Source organism: Orcinus orca, chromosome 11 (assembly GCF_937001465.1).
Source record: "Orcinus orca chromosome 11, mOrcOrc1.1, whole genome shotgun sequence".
In the NCBI taxonomy this organism is placed as follows: domain Eukaryota; kingdom Metazoa; phylum Chordata; class Mammalia; order Artiodactyla; family Delphinidae; genus Orcinus; species Orcinus orca.
The window spans coordinates 37,720,881-37,738,486 of NC_064569.1; the positions used below are offsets into that span (position 1 = coordinate 37,720,881).

At 35.9% G+C, this 17,606-nt stretch overlaps 1 protein-coding gene across 4 annotated transcripts in view; it reads right to left on the minus strand.

Moving 5' to 3' along the window:
- SLC38A4 (solute carrier family 38 member 4) overlaps positions 1 to 17,606 on the minus strand; it is a 68,061-nt gene that overhangs the window by 37,132 nt on the left and 13,323 nt on the right. Inside the window, exon 1 of one of the 4 annotated variants that reach the window (XM_004274420.3) lies at positions 2,429 to 2,571. The exons of 2 other annotated variants lie outside the window; for them this stretch is intronic. The gene's annotated coding sequence lies outside the window, so the exon portion shown is untranslated. Of the gene's footprint in view, positions 1 to 2,428; positions 2,572 to 17,606 lie in introns of those variants that run through there. One more of the 4 variants, XM_049694058.1, reaches the window with a different exon arrangement.

Below are 17,606 nucleotides of genomic sequence, written 5' to 3' on the forward strand. Positions count from 1 at the left end.
CTTTCTAGCTAATGATGTTAAGTTTCTCTGCAAAGGAGATTTTGCAGAAACAGACTGGATATTCCGGTGCAGTGGTCTTCTGCATTGCCATCTTACTTCACTCATTCATGAAGGTGCAAAATCAAAACTTGAAACAAAGGTATTTGGCACACTATCACCATTTGGAAGACTTTGTTTCATCATATTTATTAAGCCAGCCAGATGTCCTAAATAGCTGATTCCTTGTATCCAATTTCTAGTTATTAAACATTATGCATAACATTTCTTTGAAACATGATTTATAAGCATTTATTTTACCCGATAAGTGAAAGTGAAAAAGGAGCTAGCATTTCCCACTATCGCTATTTGTTTTGTCTTTCATGCCAGTTCTGATGAACATACTCTGAAATGCAGGTTTAGGCGGCAGAGTTTACACTTTGGTTGAGTGCGCAGGAAGTAGCTCGTCCTGCAGCTTCTAAAAGCCAAATTATCTTGCATCCAAGGAACTGATTTAAATCCACATCCAAAATATATCTTAGATAAATGAACATAGGTTTGACAATGAAATAAACCTAATTACCTTTATGTGAAATTCTCTTAAACAATTTCCCCAACAATGCCATTCTAGTCACACATTGATATTCAGATGGCGTATGAGCCTACGGCATGATTTCTCACAGAAATTAGCTTCCATAAAAGCTTTCACTGTCATTCAGTCTGATGTACGTCTTAGAAAAGAAACTGGCCATAATAGCAGAACCATATTCACTTGACTACTTCCTATTGCTGGTGATAATAGTTTAGCATTTTTCATTCCCTTCCTCTACTTAGACATAGCTTAGAAACAATATCAAGGGAGAACTAGAAAAGTTAAAAGAAATAACCTTATGCTGAGGTCTTGTCCCTTTGCTAAGAATATTACATGCTTTTTAATATAAGAATTAAAGCAGCCCTTTGATGAGGTATAAAGGACTATTCATAAAATCTGAATACATTATTTTGCTTACAAATTTTCTAGTCATTCTCTAGTCATCTTAAATGTTAAGAAATGTTAAGAAATATCTGAAATTCCTGCATAAATTTTAGTTCCTATTTTCCCAAACAATAGTTTGTTTCCAGAAATGAACAGCAATATGTAGCATATATGAAATTAACATAGTGAACTGTTTGTTCTATCCATGTTAATACATGATATTTAATAATCTGTCATAAATTATGTATACACTAAGTTCCAAAATGTCTACATTGTATATAATAGATACTGGACCACCCCCAGAGTTACTTTTTTCTTCTGAAAATAATTATTTTTTACTTTCTTTAAAGTAACTCATGTGTTAAAAATAATAGCTTCAATAACCCATAAAGCACACTGTATAACATGGTTAAAGAAAACTCAACAGTTTAGCTCTCAAAACTACATTTCTCGGTACTTAAAAGTTACTGATATACTCCCTAGGAGTATAAATATAAAGACTTTCCAGAAAATCGCAAAACATTATCTAAATATAAATCGCAACAAATAGAAGATCTTGGTCTGTAAAATAAATGGCGATCTTTTACAGGAAACATACCTAAATTTCTTTAGTTCGTCAAAAATAAAAATTCTTTCATCCAACAAGTTGCCCATAAATATGATATATATCATTTCAATTACTTTTCACTGAGTTATAAAACACTCAGTTTTGCTATCACCTGTGCATTTAATTAAAATAATCACCATACATTCTGTAAGAAGCTCAAAATACAAGGGTACTTAAATCCATTAAGAATTCTCCCCATCTGATTAATAAATTTGAGGAATAGAGCTCAAATTTTTAATGATTCCAGTCCTTCCAAATCCAAAGCTTTGCTTATATTCTACTCAATCTCTCAATTTCTTCTAGTAAGTTTGCTGCAAAAATACTCCTTCACTAAAATGGTTACATAAGAAGACAAGGTAAGACACAACTTCTGTTTTGCATTTGACAGTGATGCAGCCCAAACATTTAGCCTTTCACATCTGCTGCAGTGATGTGATGTTCCTTCTTTGATTAGACTACATTTTTGTGGGCGTTTTTGTTTTCAAGATAAAGAAAACCTTTAATGTTATAACACTGAGAATGCACTTCTCAAACATTAGACTTCCTCCTAAGACAAATTAAGTTGGTTCCTCAGAGCGATTAACCAGGAAATGTAAATAACTAAACCCTTGTTACCTGCTGGTTTTGCAATGTTTCCCTTTTCTATTATCCACCTAAACTTATCTGCAAAAGAAAACTGCAGTCAGGATCTGGGTAAATAATTTCAATGTCTGACATTATATTGAATTGAGCTTTTTTTAAAGAGAAAAAAATATTTACCCAAGTAGTATTTTCAAATATTTTAATTTGTAATAAATAATCAATACCATAAAAAGAAGAAAGGAAGCATTATTTTAACACTGCAAATGTTCATGTAAAAACAGCTTTACCTTAATTATTTATCCAGTCCTGTGCAATCTTTCCGGAATTGTTTGGAATGGCAGACCCCTGTTGCAGAGGTGACTTATGTGAACCTTTGGGGATCTAGACAATGATTTAAAGACCAGTGGGAGTGAACTAGATAAGCCAATCACCACCACCACCTCTCACCCCAACACCTCCCTCTGTCCAACTTGCGTCAGCTCTTAAAAAAAAGAGAAGCTAAATCAGTTTACTGTTGTACATTTGGATTAAACATCAGTTACACCAATTTCTATTTGCTTTTAGAATTTTGGCTTTTATGCAACAAACTACTCACTTACTGAAAGTTTTTTCTTGATTCGTGTCATTCTGTATGAAGATTCTATAGGTTGGTTGACTGATAAATCTCAAAATGTTAATTTTTCAACAGGTTTATGAACTTAAAGTAAAAATAATACCAGAATAACGGAGTCAGACTGCTTAATGAATGTTGTAATCAGAATGCATAGAAGATATTAATTGAATAGCAAAAGAGTTATTTTCTTTTGAATTGTCAATTTTATTCAGAGGAAATGTTATAGAATAACAGACACTCCCAACAGCACCAAGTTACTCAAGGTGCCGTGAGGTTGGAAATCATAAGCTCTGTCAGCCTCTGCTACCATTTCAAAGGCAGTGTGCTGAGTAAGCAAAACACTATTTGGAGTTTTTAAAGAATTTCTAAACAGACATTTTCTCCCTTTCAAAAAAATCTACTTGGCTTTCCACGTATTAGAGGAAGAGTTCAAAGATGTTGGCAAATAATTCATTCTGTTATGAAAATGTATAAAGCAGACTTATTTCTGAAAGTGAGGTGAGAAAAACAAATTTAAAAATCAATCCAGAATTAAGGGTTCTTTGCCTTTTTAATATTTATAACGTGGATAAACTATCCGATAACCAATCAGAAGGAATGCTAGATTGCAACAGTTGTGTCAATTCCCTATTTCTAAAAAAAAACCCGACTAAACATTGTTCTTTGAGTAGAAAATTCTTAAGTTGATGCAAGACATTAAACATTAAACAAAACGTCCAGTTATCCATTTCTCTTTTCCATTTTAAATGTGCCCATTTCGTCTATTAACTTTATCATGGTATGTTTACATTCATTTGTCTTTTAGTTAGCTGCTTCTTTATTTTTCAGAGTTACCTTGTAGTTTTGTGCCTTATCAGATAAAAATTATTATGGTCTAGGGGAAAAATGATAATAAATACACTAATTTTAATTTCAGATAAGTTTAAAGACTATTCCTTTTCAAATTACTTCCGTCATTTAATTATAATCTTTCCAACTTAAGATTTCCTTCTGTTTGCAAAGTTACAAATTTGCAAAAAATTAAGAATAAAATAAGTATAAAATTAAGTATAAATAAGTATAAATAAGTATAAAATTAAGAAAGGAAAAATAAGTATAAATAAGTATAAAATTAAGAAAGGAAAAACCTGCACTAATTGTTAGAAGATGAAACACTTGTATTCTAGTAAAAGTCCATTTAATAGTGGAAATCCATTTCATACTATATCTTCATATAAAATAGGGTGGAGATAAATGTATAAACACCTACAGCTTTACTTCTCTTAAAATTTTAAGCTTTGGCTTCCATATAATTCTGATCTTCAAGTTCACTAAATAATTATAACAAATTAGCGTGTTGGATTAAAATTAAAAGTACACATAAGAGACTTCTATGAAGGGTCTTTTCATATTTCTTTAGAACCTACTCTAATTGCAAAATTCTTATCACAGAACTTTCCTAACATTGACTCAAAAATCAAATACACACATGCAAAAACTAATTTGACAAAAGTTGGCTGAATTAAAATGACTTAGGAACGTTTTTGTTATTTAACTATTTTTCCCCTAGATATTTGGCATGTTTAGACATGCAAAAATTAATGAAGAAATGTATGGTCTGGTCTTGACAAAACTCACAGTAACTTTCCTTTCATAAGGAAAATACAGACTTAAACATTATAGTTTCATGTCCTGAACATTTCTTAAAATCATATCATAATGTGATTTCACATATATATTTGGTAATAGATTCTTCTCTTTTGATTTTTAAAAAATGCAAATGCTACATATTCTGTTAGGTTCTGATCTGGTTCAAGCATCACTGTACAAAGAGGTAATGGACCAGAATATGCACAGAATTTAAAAAAATGAATAAAATGAAAATGAAATGAATAAAATGAAACATATATGGGTAGTGAATAATGAAGCAAGTCCTTCACATAAGGAATTCATATAAATGCCACCAAGAACAGGTATATGAAACTTGGTCAGGGTAGGGGGGTAGTCTGCAGGCGGTAAAATATGTCCACTTAAAGGGATACCGGGCTTCCCAAATTATAACATGACATATTAGCAGAATTGCACCATACGCCATAGGATGCCAGAAGATGAAAAGTCCCCAGGGGCTGAGGCCATCCAAGACGACTTCAGGGAGCCTAAGGACCTAGAAGAGGGCCTTAAAGTCCAGGTGAGATTGCAACGGGTAGAGAGGAAAGGGAGAGGCATCCTGGACGCAAATTGTAGACATGATAAAAGCATGTTCTGGCAACGGTGAGTAGCCTGGCTGCAGCAGAGACTTTTCAGAGCAAAACGGAATAGAACAGAAGAGTCCAGGCTGTAGAAGGCGCTAAATCTTGGGACTCAGATTTTTGCGATCAGGATCTCTTGAAAGCTTCTGAAGAAAATCATAGAATCAGCAGGGAAGGGAATAAGATGGGATGATAGGGTGGAGCTAGAGATAGGGACAAGAAGGATGCTGAGGATGTTGGCTGATGGCTGAGCTTTGGTGCTATTGGCCTGTCTGAGAACAATGGCAGAAGAGAAGGCAGATGGAAAGGATTTAAAGTGGGGTCAGTGGTAGTTTGACTCTTTCTTATACTACTGCTTCCATTTATCACTCTCACTAGCTCACAACACACGCTGTGAATTTTATGTGATCATTCTATGAGAAATAAGAAACTTGCAATAAAATCTTCATATTCCTTTACATAGAGAAAGAGAATATATGGTGGTAACTCATCCATTTCAGGACCCCTTCCATTAATCTGTGGCTGTTCTTTTCAAATAGTACAGAGAAGGTCCTAGAATGTATATCCCAATATGTTATCTATTAAAAGTACAAAATTGCTGACTCAAAATAAACTGATTCAGATCACATCCATGCATTGAATCAGGTTTTTTTCTTGCCCATGCTTAAAAGCATTGCTCTTCTTGTTTCAAATTTCTACCTTCATCGATTTCTTCGAAGGGAAAGTTGCAGCTGGATAAAGTTAAAATTGGTCAACAATTAAAAAAAAATCCCTTAGCCAGATCATCATGGCATTTTTCAATGACACTGGGAAAGGCAACCTGTTGTTCTCATCATGACTGTACCTAAATTTCTAATTTTAGTCATGGGACAAAATAATACTTGGCAATACAATACAATACAATGTGCTTATAGTCAAATTGGAAGAAGATGGGTAGCAACAGTAACAACTAAGAAACACAATGACCTAATTTTTAATAATTTTGTATCGCCTTTCTAGTTGTATTCACTTACTTTTCTTTGCCCTTACTTCAATTTCCCTTTAGGTCACCTACTTTTTCCTTGCTTCTGTTTCTTGTTAAGTTTTCTGTGTCTTTATGATGTCTTAATTTCCAAGAAGAGAATTTTATCATGTCCAGGCTTTAGATTTGTAAACTCAAAATCTGGTATAGTAGATCAGTTTCCAAGATTATAGGTCTGTTCTCATCCAACAGCCAATATTAGTGCTTCCAAATATGGACAAAATGTGCATTAATCCAACTTTTCTATTTTTTTTTTATAGTATTATAGGTAAACGTCTGTCTGACCAAATCACTCCTAGAAATGGAAAACACTAGCACAGCTGCAGTTAGAAACAAGATTTTGGTTACTTCTTTTTAACATAAGATTTACTCTCTGGCTTTTGGGTTTCAGGCTTAGGGTGATGTGATCTTTTTTGATGTCACTCTTTGGCCCTCCAAATTCTTCACCTTATCTCTCTTAGTATGAATACATGCAAAAAAGAAAAAGAAGAAAAACCGTACAGAAATGTTGCAGAAATCTTCCTAAATCATTGAAATAGCAGACTTCATGTTATCCTATAGGTGACCTGAGCACGTAGGTCCTTCCTGCAGAGTGAGGGAAGCATAGGCGTGCTATAGTCTCTCTCTTCATAGTTATGACATTATTAATCTCAATTTACAGAAAAAGAAATAAGGACTACAAGAAAAATATGAAGACTCTCAAAAGCCATATACCAAATTAATTGTAAACATAGAAATAGAGATGAATCATTTTCTAATTCCCCTTCAGCGGAGTCTCTCAGATATCTATGGAAGCTTAGGCCACTTCTATTTTTTGAGGCTCCAAATATACTTTTAAAATTTTTTAAAACTCCTGAACGGGGTTTCTAAATTGTCTAAATTTTTCAATGATCCTATTCCACAAAATAACACCTCAACACAAATATAATACAAGTGACTTAATGAATAGCCTTATTTGATGATAACTTCAAAAAGTCTAAATTTGGGACCCTCTCAAATATGAGGCCTTAAGGGGCTGCCCAGCCCTGGCCCCTGGGAGAGGCCCTGCTTTTCTGTTCAAAAAAAAAACCTCCCTGACCAAGAGAAGGGCAACAACCCACGTGTGCTGAGGAAATTCCTCGGTTGACAGCATCCCCCTCTCTTGAGCCCAGCCTAAACCACCTTTACAGTTATACAATGGAGCATTTTGGAAATGTTTGAATAGTCACTGTGTTGCAAAATTAGCAAACAAGTTTGGTGCAGGTTGACAAACTTACTGACTTGGCCACAGACCTAAATAGAAAATTCCTTTTAGCCTTAGCTGACGAAAAAATAAAAACTAGTTAGAAGACAGCTCGTGCTGTTCATGATATTTTGTTCTCTCCATTTTGCCTTTCAAGCAACTCAAATCTTTCTGGTCCATTTCATTTCTTGATCCCACATGGAAATGATGCAGAGAAAAGGGTATCACAAGTTCATTCCAGGCTTCTGCTTAAGCAAATACACCAAGGTGAAGAAGGATAACAAGGTCTGTGTGGCTTATGGGTGATCATAACTTAAATAATGTACTGAAATTCTAAATGTTAAATGAGAGCTCTTAAAAGCTTGCCTTAAAGAATGATTCTTATCCTTTAAAGTGCCTGCTTGAGAAAATAGCCCTGCTAGGAGAAGTATGATTATAATGAGTAAATTACAACAACACTTCCTAAATAACTAAATCACGTTGTTAATTTAAGTTCTTCATACAGAATACAGTATTAATATGGTGCTAAACTGAGTCGACTGCTTTTCTAACTAACAGCAACTGATGGTTTAAAAATTACATCCTGGGCTTCCCTGGTGGCGCAGTGGTTGAGAGTCCGCCTGCCGATGCAGGGGACACGGGTTCGTTCCCCGGTCCGGGAGGATCCCGCATGCCGCGGAGCGGCTGGGCCCGTGAGCCATGGCCGCTGAGCCTGCGCATCCGGAGCCTGTGCTCCGCAACAGGAGAGGCCACAACAGTGAGAGGCCCACGTACCGCAAAAACAAAACAAAACAAAAAAACAAACAAAAAAATTACATCCTATTTGGGCAGCAGCACATTCATTTCCATTGCTCTCTTTTGTAGTCCCTCCCATCCCTTTCCTTTCAAAGCAAATTCTCTTCCAGAACAATTTCTGTGTATTTGGATTTTGTAATTTCTTCAGTGATTGGACTTTGTAAATCTGGTGTCATCTTGCTTGAATTCAGACAACCAACAGTTTCTAGAGCTGGGACTCAATAGGCTGCCTGGTTGTACTGGGAGGAGAGAGAGGGCAAAGGAGACAGAAGAGCGCCCAGCAGAATTTTTAAAGGGAAGGGGCTCTCCGGAAAGGTGATGACATGAAACCATCCTGTAAAAGAATCAGTACCCCTAATAACAAAAGGTATGCTCAGGTGGGCTCACCAGTATATTGAAACAAGGAATGCAAGTCCACCATAAAGTGTTCTTCAAAGGAATTTTTGAGCAGAATAAGACATATAATAGTGATGTTGACCTTTCTTAATGGACTTTTCAGGGAATGCAGAGGATTTCCTGAGTCAGGTCTCCTCAGTGAGAGGGCAGGTTTCTGCCCAGCGAGCTCTGTCTCGCTGAGCTGTAAGCAGCCCCAGGGCCCAGCCATGTTGCGGTCAGAGCTCTTTGCAGTATGCTTGTTGACAGGTGTACTGTCCTTTGCTACAGGTGTTAGCAGTGTCCAGCATGACAAGATGCACTGAACTTTTTGTTCTTTATGTGTTGCATGAGTTAGGAATTATACTTCCTGGAGGGCTGGGTTTACAGTTGGTAGCACAAATCTTTCTTTAAACATAGGAAAGCTGACTCGGAAAAAGTAAATGTCTTGACCTCATTCTTCAGGACAGCAGTAGAGGGGCAGATGGTATATTTACGAGGTTTGGGGATGGATTCAAGTATGTCTAGACAGCCGATTTAGATTAGCTGTAAGCAATCTGTTTTGTTTGTTTACCTTATTAATATTAGGTTATGCCTGGTTCATAGTAGGTACTGTATAAATTTTAAATGAAAGTCTTTATTAAATGTACTGATTCAATCTGTGCATCCAAAACAATTCTTTAGAATTTATTTAAGGGTTGCAACAAGAAATATTCTAATAATTATTCTAATCGAGGATCCTGCCATATATTAAAATGCAGTAGTTCCTTCTTATGCTCAGAGCCAATTGTGAGATGGTAAAGTGAAAGCCCATGCTATATGTAAGGAGCCATTAGTCCTTTTATAGAGTGCTGCATTCCCGGAATATTAAGCAGTAATTACCAATGATGTGTTCAAAGAATATTCAAAGAATAATAAGGATATCGGAAAATTATAATAAGTTTTCAAAAGCAAGATACAAAATCTAACAGTAATATGCTCCCTGTGTTGTTTTTAAAATTATACATATAATATATAAAAACATATATTTTTTATATATTAATGTATAATATACTATTTCCCTTTTCAGGCCAAGGGAAAAATGCCTGAAAGAACACATATCAAAATACAAAGAGTGGTTATTTCCAGATTGTGAAAATGTTGATAATGGTTTTTTTCTCGTCTATATTTTCCAAATAGCCTTTTATTTTTTAAATTTATTTATTTAATTAATTTATTTTTGGCTGTGTTGGGTCTTCGTTGCTTCATGCAGACTTTCTCTAGTTGTGGTGAGTAGGGGCTACTCTTCATTGCTGTGCGCGGGCTACTCATTGCAGTGGCTTCTCTCATTGCAGAGCACGGGCTCTAGGCGTGCAGGCTTCAGTAGTTGCAGCTCGCAGGCTCAGTAGTTGTGGCTCACAGGCTCTAGAGCACAGGCTCAGTAGTTGTGGCGCATGGGCTTAGTTGCTTGGCTGCATGTGGGATCTTCCCAGACCAGGGCTCGAACCCATGTCCCCTGCATTGGCAGGCAGATTCTCAACCACTGTGCCACCAGGGAAGCCCCAAATAACCTTTAAAAAGTATGGATTACTTTCACTATGAGAAAACCAATAAACATTATTAAAAACAAAAGCAACAAAATCAAAGAGTTCCTCTCTTAGGTTTTGTAACAATTGTTAATCAATGCCAGACATGAACCACTAGCTAAACCTCTGTTCTTAGTGAGAATATTTTGGGTGCTTGACTAGGAACAATCAACTCTCTTTAAAAAAATCTTCAATTCTGGGCTTCCCTGGTGGCGCAGTGGTTGAGAGTCTGCCTGCCGATGCAGGGGACACGGGTTCGTGCCCCGGTCTGGGAAGATCCCACATGCTGCGGAGCGGCTGGGCCTGTGAGCCATGGCCGCTGGGCCTGCGCGTCCGGAGCCTGTGCTCCGCAACGGGAGAGGCCACAACAGTGAGAGGCCCATGTACAGCAAAAAAAAAAAAAAAAAAAAAAAAATCTTCCATTCTGAATGGGCACTTGTGAGTTATTTAGGGTCTAGATGAAATTATACATGTCCAGTTTGTTCTGGAGGGATGGATTGTTATTTTCCCCATCAGCAAGAGGTACTCTAAGAGATCTCAAAATATTGTTGAGAAAAATGGGATTTTAAATATATTTGGAGCCTCAATGTTTTCTCATAATGCTGTGAGATAGTCAATTTCTATTACAGCTTAGTAAGCAGTCATCTTCATTTGTGCATTCAATAAATATTATTGAACACCTATGTGTCAGGCTTCATGGTAGGGGCTCAGGCAAGACAGACAAAAACATATAAGACCCAGTCTCTGCTCTCAAGAAGCCCTGGTATCTCCAGGGAATCCATTGCTTAAGTGGTCATGATGCTATAATGTGGCAGGTGAAATGCCCGTGAGAACTGAGGGGTCGGAGAAGTGTGGCACCCAACTCAGCTTGAAAAGGACAGAGAAGACTTACTGGAGAAGGTGACAGCTAGGTTTAGACTGAAAGAATAAACAAGAGCTGGCCAGGAGTAAAGGCATGGGGAGTGGACTGCAGGCAGAGGGACAGCATGAGAAGAGGTAAGAAACTGCTCCTGGCTGCCTGTTGTTCCTGGAATGCTGAGAAACACGACTGGAGAGGTCACTGGTGGGATCACAGCAGGTCAGGGGGCCATGTCTTTTCTTTGGTCTGTTCAGTTCAAATGAGTTCATAAAAAAAGACCAGTCCAGCAATGCCACATAGAGCTCACAGTTTCGGCTATGTGAAGAAAATGTGCTTTGTTAGGAATAGTGATAATTAAGGTTACTGCAAACAGTAATAACCACCAGGGTAGCACGAGGCAATTCTTGAGTGCGTTGCATCCTTGGTGTGTTTAAGTGGGCTGGGGCCTCTGCTCTGTGTTTGGACTACCAGGTTTGTTGTATTATAATTTGGCTAGGAACAGAAAAATTCAGGTTCATGAGGTATTTTGCTTCAAATGATATAAAATATATAAGGAGTTAAGGAATTAATTACAAGACTTACAGAAGTTCAATTTTTAACTATAGAAATCTTGACTCTTTAGTTATTCTTAGATTTTTTTTTTTTTTTTTTTTTTTTGGCCACACTGCGTGGCATGTGGGGTCTTAGTTCCCCAACCGGGGATTGAACCTGTGCCCCCTGCAGTGGAAGTACAGAGTCCTAAACACTGGACAGCCAGGGAAGTCCCACATTCCTAGATATTTGAAGATTATTTTTTAAATTAGAATCTAAGTTTCAACCTATTTAAATTTTTCTTAATTATTTAAAAAATACATCTGAGTAAAGATTGATAACTAAGTAAATTATATAAGAGTAATTTATTCAGTAATATTAATGTCCTGATTTGCAAGCATCTATAGTCTCTAATTTTTTTTTATAGTATCTAGTGTAGTATAATAAATAACAATTGGAAGACTGATACTTGCTTTTCAATGATGGGTGATTTGATTTTTACATGGGCATAAGACAATCATATTGATGAAAATAATTTTGCTTGTGGCCTTTTTTCAAGTTTAAAAGGACATTTCCTTTGAAGCCTAAGGCTTTTAACAGAGGTCTGAGAGGAGCTCACCTTTTTTGTGTTGAAACTGTATCTATTCATCTCTCTGACCTCTGACACCCAAAGAATCTGAATGGCTGAAGAAAGTCTTCCTCTTTCGTTATGCTGTCATTTAGCCTTGCACTTGATTCCGTAGATTTGGGTTCACTCCATCACTTATTAGCTGTGGAACTATCAACTTGGTAAGCTATCTGGGCCTTTGTTTTCTCGCTTCTAAAAAGTATATAATTCCTGGGTGACAAGACCATTGGAAGAAGCAAATGGAATTCATTCATTCATTTATTGAGGATTTCACATGTGCTGAAAATACACTTATAAACATGACTATAGTTTAAACTGGCAAAACTGTTATTTATTTCTTCCCGTTGAGTTCCTTTTGCCATTGTTTGGACCACAAAACTTAGAACTGTAAATAGATGGTAGCCACACTTACATAGCTATCAAAGAAATAGCAAAGTGGGTGTCCACTAGAGGCACATTGGACATAAAATTCTGATATGTTGACATAAAATTCCAATTCTAAATATTTAGAGTTAATTAATTCTCTTTATCAAAATTTTTACCAAGTTAAAAGGTGAATAATGAAATGAACTGCCTTTAGTCTTTTTTTTTCTTTCCCTTTCCCGTTTTCTATCAGTCAATCAATCAATCATTCAATTAGGGAGTAAACACTGAACACCTATTATACACCCAGAATGATGCCATCAGGTTTTCCCCTTTAGGCTTTCCTTCTACTTCTGAACATCTGGCTCTGTTTTTTCTGACTGACCACAAGTTTTAGAGAAACTGGAGAGCTTTACAGTTGAGTTGAGATACACAAGAGTTCTGTGGTTATCTACATGTATATTACATTATATATTCTATGTTACATATAGAGAGAGATTCGTATCTATGTTTATAATTGTATCTATTAGGATCCACAGTACATTTTTTTCCCCTATTTAAAAAACTCAGCTTTTATCCTTTGTTCATATGCTATCCTCCTGCAAGTGCATTGTTATTTTCTCATGGTAATTCCAAATTCTTTTATTAAGCATGGAGTTACCCTATGAAATGGAGAGCACACTGACTCTGGAGTTCAAATTCAAGGATTCAGCTGTGATCCCCATTCTGCTATCTACTAGTTGAGAGACTTTACAAAGTAGAATTAATCCCTCCCTCCTCTGTGCTATCTCTGCTTCCTACAAGCTTTGCTATTAGGTCTACATGCTGTACTAGCATATTTGTCTATATGTCTGCCCTTCTAGATTTTGAAGTCCTCTGGAGCAGACATTGTGCCTTATTCAGTGGAGCTGAATCTACTATAGCTTCTAGACCTTGACTACCTAGACTTAAATCTGATTCCTGCCACTCAGTGACCATCTGACTTTGGGCAAGTTGTTTGCTATCTCCATGCCTCAGTTTCCTCCTCTGTAAAAAGGAGATAATAATAGTGCCTACCTCACCCTGCTGTTATGAGGATTAACTAAGTCCCTATTTCTAGAACATTTAGAAGAGTATCTGACACATCTTAAACATGTAAGTATTTGTTAGATGTGTATACTTAAGGAATTGTCACTAACTTCAAAATCTAGTTTGGTACCTACTGAATAAGTCTGTTGAAAAGTAGATAAAGGCATGTAAATATTCTAGAACTCAGTTTTCTCATTAAAACTGGGTCTAATAAGAACCATTATGACTGTGAGGATAAAATGAGATAATGGATATTTAAGCATCCTAAACATAAAAAGTATTTTTATGGCTGTTTGATTATAAGGGTAACACAACATTAGCAAAATTTCTCATAGAATTAAACTGGTTTCAACACCTTTTGCCTTGGAAGTGTATTGTCACTGTTTATTTGACTATTATTTCATCTGTTAAACTATTGATTAGCGCTGTTGAAAAGCTAGAAAATGGCAGGTTTTGACCCTGACCCATGGAATCTCAGAAAACAACCTCGTAATAAGACATGGTTTGCAAGCTGTGTTTGTTTAACATTAACCAACCAACCTGTGAAGCTGAACGGTACCATGGTACATATTTACCCCTGAACCTGCTCTCAGAGCCAGTGTTTAAACATGCAAACGTGCTGGTAGATTTTGGAAGGTTTGATTTGGCTTTGCTCTGGATTTTCTTTCTGTGAGATTGGCAAAACACGAAGACCCCCACACGTACCAAGATGCATGTTCCAGATGCCACAGTAAATGGTCCACCTTTTGCTTACATTCTGGGATTTGAGATGGCTGGCATTTTCATACTAATTCTCAAATTGTTCAGCCACATAGTTTTGGTCTAATCAGAATCAGTTGATTCAACGGTAAGACCTTTTCAGTCATTATGAATCAGTGTCTGGATAAGCTGGCAACGTGACTGGACGACTGGCTCTCTTTGAGGCACCTTCTTGATCAAACAGGACCCACAGCTTCCATCTTTGCACCTCTTAAATACAGGGAAGTCTTACAAGCATGTGCGTATGCTACTTCTTATTCATTTGAGGTTAACCTAGATAAGACTGGTTAGATTTTGAGTTGAAGTCTAGAAGACTGTTGTGTCAAATTTTTTAGTACATTCAGGCCAATGTTCTTAGAAATTTAGAAATGAGGAAACATATATGCAGGTGTTTTCAAACAGAAAGCTTTATAGAAATGAAAAACAACATTATGTAAAAATCTTTAGTGTTCTTATCAAATATTCTTATGCTCTTTGGGAAACAGGCCACTTTTTTCCTAGGTGCTGTGGGTAGAAACGGGAATAAACATAATACTGGTAGAAGTTGGTGATGTCCACTTTGAGACTTTACTTTCTTTCCATCTCCTCCTCTTTCAAACAGTTAGTCTTCCAGTTGCTGACTTACGGAGCTGTTCCCACATGAGTGTAAGTATACTGACATCAGTCTCTGTCTTTATCCTAAACAGAATAACGTTTAAGTATATTTATTACATCAATATGGATGTCTTGAGGCTTAATACTTATCCAGACTACTAAGACTCATGGTCTCAACAACCCTGTTTAATTTTTATAATGTAAATTTAGCTGTTGTTTTAAAATCGGTCCCACTATTTGATGGTAGGATAACAATAAATAATCTGTTGCATTATTCATTGTCCAATGTGCAGTCATGTAGACTGGTTTTCCTGGGGCAATCATTAAGTAAGCAAGATTTTTGTCTGTCCCATGTCCAATTATGAAAAGCATCAACAGGAACAAGAACTATGATATGAAATAGAAAAAATGAGGCTGCAGTGAGTTGTTGAAAAATCCCCTAAGGATTTTACTCAGTGTTTTCTGGTCATGTTTTAGTCACAAGAAATATTATTTAAATATTTCTTTAATATCCAGTAGAGTTAGTTTTTTATTGCACTAATATAAGGATTTAGAAATATGTGGCAAAGAGATGAAACACATTTTTAGATGTCTTCTCACTCCAGCTAGAGTGAAAACTGCGAGATTCTGTTTATGCTTTTTTTCCTAGGATTTCAGCAAATAAAAGTATTCAGTTTCTATTTGCATTATCACCAAGTTTAGATCTACCCATGAGGAATGTTTAGGTGTATGTACAGGTTCATTTTCAATGTGTAGAAACAGATGCGGTCACATGGCCTCCTAGAGCATGAGTTTCCACTAAAAATGTTTAAGAAACAATTTTCTTTCAAAGTTTTGCATTATCTCATCTAATCATACTTAGTTATTCTATGCTGTGACCACTGAAATTATTTGAGAGTAATTGACGCAGGATGTACATGAGACAGTATGCCTATACTGAGTAGATTTGGTGAGGGAGGGGAGGAAATAACTTTTCAAAGATTCTAAAGGGTTAGAAAGCACCTATCTTGCTCTCTATATATAGCTCTATGAATCAAATGGAGATGACCTTTGTTTTATATCTTGAGTAGACTGATAAATTAAGACTTTTTATTTTTTATTCTATTACTTTTTCCTTCCTTCCTTCTTTCCTTCCTTTCTTACTTTTGCACAGAACACAGTAACTTACTAAAGAAGGCATGTGTGTTCTTTATTTACTTTTCTGCAAGTGGGATCATACATGTACAGAGCTTAGAACAGGGCTTGGGATATAGTAATAGAGATACAGATATAGAAATATTAATAGTTGTTGTTGGTTGTATATTTTTAAATCGGTGAACCACATAAAATAGCCTAGGAACTTAATATTTTTATGAGAACCTTCTTAAACAGTAGATTATTTTTGATTCAGAAGAACAGTTATCATATATTAACTAAACTCCAGTTTACACATTTCATTCCGTATTCTTGGCTGAAAACCAGGTGGCAAATGTAGTCCCTAAGCCTACTGGCAAACATTCCAGGAATGGTCCCCAAACTTTCATTATTTGCAATATTCACAGATCCCCAGGAGAAATAGCTTCTTTTCGTGGGCTTCTTAAAATAGTCAGCCTCTTAAACATTAGCATTCATTGCCTCGTGTTAACTTGCTTTGGAGTTAACATTTCACATGTAGGAAATCCTGAAGACATATATATTTATAACAGAAATGCTGACATGATCTTGGTGTTTCCAGCTACCTTGGCCTGCTGTTTACTCTGGTCCGGTATTTATTAAAATATACAAACTTGCTATAGCAACCATTGCAACACAAAGCCTATATGTGTTTCTAAGATAAGGAGAACTATTTTTAAAGAAACATACAAAACTATGTTAGTTGTCCAGGTCCAGATTAGATATTCTGCAAAATGGAAATGTGTATAGTAATAACATTTTCATATGGGACCATAAGAATATTTCCAAAGATTATACTTAGACTGTTTCTAAGTATTATTGCTACTATTATTATTATTTACAAAAGAAATCTGAAAGGTGTGGGGTATTTGGATGTATGACAGTGACTCTGGCAAAGAAGACACAAGCACAGCAATGTAAGAATTTGGGTTGATGACTACCATTTTATAAAAAACATGATTTGTAAATATAACGCCTTATTTTTATTTTGCATGATACTTTACATACATGTTTGAGGGATTGGGGGATCTGGGTATAGAATAACCTCTCACCAGTTGAAAGGATCAAATTCCTGAAAAGTCTATGATGGGAGAATTCCAGGTTGAGTAATTAAATAGCTTAAGAGAAGATATGGTTTCCGGGGTTGGGGCAAATCCTGAGTGAATCTGTAAAATACTTTTACACTCATAAAAGTAAAAATATCACCATTGATATTATTACATATTTTAAATTGACGATGATAAATACAATTAAATTTCGACTTCTCACCTTTTGCTCACTAAAATGTTTCTAGAATCTTAAATTTTGCTGTTGCATAGCAGATTATAATTAAAAATTAACTATTATTAAATAAATTAATTAAATGTAGTACCAATGAAGTAATAGAAATTTATTATTAATGGGAGCTAAATGTCCTTTGAAAAGTGTTTTCTAGTATATATAGCTAATGTAAGCATAAGGTGTTAATTCTCTTATCTTGTCAATCGTTAAACAGAATAAAGAGAAACCAAACCAGAGTTAAAAGCTAATAGGTTTTTGTAAAGTTTTGCTTTTGACTTTCACCTTGGAAAATAAAACCTGGGTGTTCATCTGGCATAATAGCAGAGAAAGCTCATAAGTATGACTGTCAAAATCCATCCCAGCGTATTTTCTTATGGGATAGTCAAATGGTTTGGGCCATTCCTCTCCAGGGCG